Source organism: Nannospalax galili, unplaced genomic scaffold, assembly GCF_000622305.1.
Source record: "Nannospalax galili isolate Female #2095 unplaced genomic scaffold, S.galili_v1.0 scaffold136, whole genome shotgun sequence".
In the NCBI taxonomy this organism is placed as follows: Eukaryota; Metazoa; Chordata; class Mammalia; order Rodentia; family Spalacidae; genus Nannospalax; species Nannospalax galili.
Genome location: NW_008340872.1, coordinates 6,502,035 through 6,507,751, shown reverse-complemented (window position 1 = coordinate 6,507,751; position 5,717 = coordinate 6,502,035).

Genomic DNA, 5,717 nt, shown 5'->3' with positions numbered 1-5,717 from the left:
GTGGGTATGATGATTGAAGATGTAAATAACAATCACTTTGTAAACAGGAGTAGTAGTCACATATTAGTAATTTGGTGATTTGAAGACAAATCTTAGATTCACCATAGTATTCACAAGTTCAGTGTATTCTGATGTTTCTATGGCTGTTCCTACCAGGATTATGAGATACAGCTATAGAATCCAAGAACTTATTGGAAATTCATTTGGAATGAAAGTTCTACAAGTTGAGCTTTTTGATTCCAAGAGTCAGAAACATGGATTTTCCATCAGAATCAACTGCACATTCCTCACAGTCCAAGTGTTGAGCCTAGAGGCAAAGCCATATTTTGTAGACATCCAGCAGCACAGCTAGAATCTGAATGAGCCTGCTTTGGGCTCAGCTGAGGCTCCTGTAGTGGCTCTGAGTGAGCCCACCGTGAACTCAGCTGAGGCACTGTACCAGCCCTTACTGACAGGATTTGTGAGCTTAGACAAAGGCTCCCAGTCTCTCTGTACATGGGCCATCATCTACCAAAACTATTTCATCCTCTCTTTGCGTGCAGAAAACAAACCATGCTGACATACTTCAAGCTCTTTCAAATCCGAGGCTGTTTTAATACAGTAGAACTAAGATCCACTTAAACTATTCTTCCCTTAATTAGATGAGATCTAATTAAGGAGGATTAAAATTTTAATTTGATTTGCCTTCTGAGTGTGCATTCCATGTAACCTATTGTGCTCATAATGAAGATTGCTGATACACTCTGTAAATCCAGCAGTTACTTAGGCTCCCAGTCAACATTGTACCAGGATTCATGCAAGAGGCAACCCTCCAGATGCATCACCCTACATGTGTCTCTGTATTCACTCCTTTCCTTGATGTTATCTTTCACTAAACCAAATGCTCTGTACACATGTTCTTTATTTCTACATTCTAGTCCTTAAAGGACTATATGGACAATGGTGATCTCAGTAGATTATAACGATGCTGGACAGATCTTACAACCTCATGATTTTGAGACATAACATTCTAACACAGTACATGACTCTTGTGCTTGTGTGAAGTTGGGATGTTGGTGATCAACTTCTAATTCTATAAAATATGTACATGATAATCATAAGTTGCTGCTTTATGGATTAAGTTATCTACTGTTCTATAACTTCATCTTCATTTTAGAATGTCTTCCTACTTACCCTATCTATAGGAAAGCAGCATGCCTTGTGATGTCAGCAGTGGTGTCCAGCATCTCATGGTCCTGCATCTCTGGCTGCATCATTATTTTTTATGGTGTTTGATTTACCTTTATTTTATTCTGTTTATCATGGTTCTTATATTAAGCCACTACCAGTATTGTTAGTGAGAAGACATAACATGACTGACGGTGAAACAAAAATAAAGATGATTAAGGACTATGAATCTGGAAAATCTGTGACAGCGATGGCTCGTTGGGCATTTGCAATTTCACTATGGTGACATCCTTGAATGCCAACATCAAAATGGAAGAAGCAATTACAAATTTTGCTGTGTTGAAGGTAATAAGATTCACAAAATTTGAGAAGGTCTATATCAACTCTGGAGAATCTTCTAAGGTCCTAGATTCTGTGTAGAGGATAGGCTTTCTCTCGGCACCACAATGATCATAACCAAAGAAAACTTTGTTTGAAATATTAAAAGAAAAGGGTATATTCAACTATAATGTCTAACTTGATGCAAGCTCCAGGTGGTTAAAATAATTCTAGAATTATTATCCACACTATCATAGGAAACGATGGATTCTGTGTACTGAAGGGAAAGGACCTGAAGAACCTTTGGAAAAACTAGATAGACTGCTCACATATGGAAATGCTCAGCAATGCAGAGCTTTGGAAAAATCTTTGAAAAGGATCCTGCAAGTCAGTAAAAATCTTTTGAGATCAGTAGAACAATCTTACATGGGGACAGTATTTCAGGCTGCAGTTGAAGCATTGTGTGAAGAGTGAGAATTAAGGTATACAACTGCCAGGTGATCTACAGTGGCGTTAAGACATGGATGGCCCCTCTACCCTTTATAGATGTCCTCTTGAATTTCCATGCCATGCCAATGAAATGGAGAAATACTGTTTAGAGAATAACAAGAATAACATAACTTACCAGGTTTAACTTACTGGTACTGTTCCCACAGAAAGTAATTTCAGTGTTGATATTCATTCCAAACCTACCGGGTATTTCTCTCTCCATATACCACCTGTTTGACCCAATAAATGGATCAAGGACTGTTGTCAGTGCCTATGGAGGTGCACTGTGAAGACTATTCCTAGGGTTGATAAAAATATGATGCAATTTAGGCAGGATTGCAACATCTGAGACTGCATCAAAAACCTGCTTGTGGTTGAGGTGATGTCACCAAGAAGTGTTGACGTGACACCTAGAAGAAAACACTATAAATGTGCTGATGCCTTCAAAGGAATTACCAAGGAAAAAGAGTCTGAGAAACATTCAATAAGGATGTGGTTGAGACCTAGCTTTAACTCCGGTGTGAATGAGGATGATATGATGGAACTCATATAAGCTGTTTTTGAGAAACTGACTAATAAACACTTGGAACTAAAACAAGAACACACAACTGAAGAGTAGCTAAGAAAGTTGAAAACTGTGAGAGAAGAGTAAGAGAAGAGTTTCTAAATGTATTAAGGAGAAAGGCTTAGCAGAAATTTTTGCAGCTTTAAGGCCTTCCTTTAAGACTATGTACTCTAGGGGTTGGAAAGATGGCTCAGTGGTTAAAAGCACTGGCTGCTCTTGCAGAGAACCCGGGTCCAATCCCTAGCACGCACATGTCAGCTAACAACTGTCCATAACTTCAGTTCTAAGAGATCCGACATCCTCTTCAGACAAGAGCAGGCACTGCATGACACAGGTGCGCTTGCATTCATGTAAGAAATACACTTATAGACATAAAGTAACAACAATAAATAAGATATTTTTAAAGATGATTTTGTATTCTAGACACAAGAGGGAAGCTGCATTCGTGAAGCATCCACACTAAGGCAGCCTAGTAACATCTGCATAATGACACAACCAGTGGATGTGCTAATATGGATGGAGGATTTTCATAGGATTCCACCTCAAGATGAAGAGCTACAGGCAATCAATGGCTGTTGAGAGAGGGAGAATCACTATTCTCCAGGGACGAGCTCCCTGAGACGTTATCTAATCCCAAATGGGCAGCTTGAAATACATGTATCACCAAGGCACTACAGCGGAACTTACAGAAGTGGGAATGATTCAAATACTACTGTCGTGTATGAAACTCTCACAAAATAAAAAACATATATTGAAAAAAAAGAGCTTGAATACATGGACCTCAACACTGAAATGTTTTCATTCGTGGAAAGGACTATTCATGGTATATTACTACTTGTTAGCAAATCTAAATATAATTAAAAAAGAAATAGACAGGTAAGTTAGAAGGTTCAGTGGGTAACGGTGCTTGCTGTCAAGTCTGATGGCCAGAGTTTGACCCCCAGGGCCTACATGGTGGAAGGAGAGAACCAACTTTAGCACGTTGTCCAAATAAACATTGTGGCATGCACTTTCTCTGACAACCTTTTACATACAAATATGTAAGTGCAATGAAAATTAAAAATATATTACTACTACTACTACTATTATTATTATTATTATTATTACTATTGTCTTTTTGAGACGGTCTCCCTGTAGCCCCAGCTGTCCTGGAACTCACTATGTAGACCAGGCTGGCCTTGAACTCACAGAGATCTGCCTGCCTCTGCCTCCTAAGTGCTGGGATTAAAGATGTGCGTCACCAAGCCCGGCTCGAAATATATATTTTTAAAAACTACAACCAAGTAAAGTACCAGAACTGCTCCAGACAACAGTGACAACCTTTCCACCAGAGCCCGCGCTCCTTCAGGTTGAACAGAGGAAGGCACTGCTACCATAGGAGGGTGCCAGATCCTTGTGCATCACGCACCCGTGGACCAAGAGGGAGACAAGGCCTGGAGGTGGAAGAGAATGAAAGTGACAAACGAGCAGTTGTAGATCTAGACCCCCGTGTGCGTACGGATATCTTAGCTCTTAGAAAAAATATTAAAGGTAAATAAAAATAGTTTCAATAATAGAGAAAGGAAATAGAATGACAGAGTACTCTAAACTTTGCTCTTATTTCTATCATGACATTTCATTTAGCATGCTTTCTGCCTACTGATGCATTTTTAATACAATACTATGTTGAAAGCATTCAAATTTGTCATTCTTAATGCATGCATCATAAATTTCAATTGGCCCTTCCTCTTTTGGCTGTTTTATTTCATGTTTCCTCTACATATTATTTTAACCATTCTCTCACTTCGCCTTAAAACTCAAGGATTCTGGCATGATAAGATATCTTTCCATGAACTCATGCAACACTTGCTTTAAATCTACTCAAGACCCTTCCATGGTTTGCTTCATTACTCTTGCTGTTTCTTTTTCTAGAGCATCTTATTTTTCCTGTCATATAGTTTCCACCTTTCTGCTTTGATCATTCATTTAATCTCACATGACATTACTTTACCAGAAGAGACCTGGACACAGTAATTGTAGATGTTTAAACTCCATGCTTATTCATTCTATATAAGATATATTTGATTTTGGATTAGGCCACTGCTTTGTCCAGTTACAATGTGTTTTCCTTGCATTAGGTATGCCTTGGACATTCTTGGAAGCTGAGTATGATGCAATAAATAATAAGAGTAGAGAGGTAAATTGTATTATAATGTATAGGTTAATTTGGCTAAATATTTGACATACCAGTTGACTAGATTATAGTCTTTCTCTGAACTCCAGTGTTCTCTGATACTCCTCTTCAGAGAAAGCCTATGTTTTGAAGGTTTTCCATTTCTTGTGTTAATGTCTTCTGTATTAGGGAAATAGTTTGCCCAATGACTTAGTCCTCTAATACATGAAAAATTCCTTTGAAGCCAGGTGTGGTGGCACATGCCTTTAATCCCAGTACTTGGAAGCACAGGCGGGTCTCTGTGAGATTTGGAAGAGTCTGGTCTACAAGGGGAGTTCCAGGCCAGTTGGGTGATGGGGAGACTCTGTCTCAAAAGACCAAAAAATTTTCATTTTATTTGTCAATGTGCCCTTGTTTTTATTTTTTAATTTTTTGATGCAATTTTTGTGATTAAAAAATATGTTATTTGTTCTTTTTATTTTATGTGTATGAATATATTTCCTGCATGTGTGTAAAGTGCACCCACGTTGTGCAGTGTTCATGGAGGTCAGAAGAGGATATTGGATTTCCCTGGGACTGGAGTTACAGATGGTTCTTACCCTCCCTGTGGGTGCTGGGAATCAAACCCAGGTCCTCCACAAGAACAGCCAGTGCTCTTAACCACGGAGCCATCTCTCCAACCCCCAATTTTTGCTATCTTTATACAAAGAAATTTGATGGTATTTAGATCCCCTTCCCCATCCACACCTCCCCCTACTGCTGCCTGTCCATGATGGACCCTTCTATATATATTCTCATGTTTTCCATATTTTAAGGACAGTGGTGATGACTTCTAATTCATTTATATGTAATAACAAAACTTAAAATAATACATATCTATCTATATCTATCTATTATCTATCTATCTATCTATCTATCTATCTATCTATCTATCTATCTATCATCTATCTCCTCTACTTTATATTTCTTCTAAGGATGTTTTCTACCAATGTTACCTAAAAATCATCTCTCTGAATCTTAACTTTT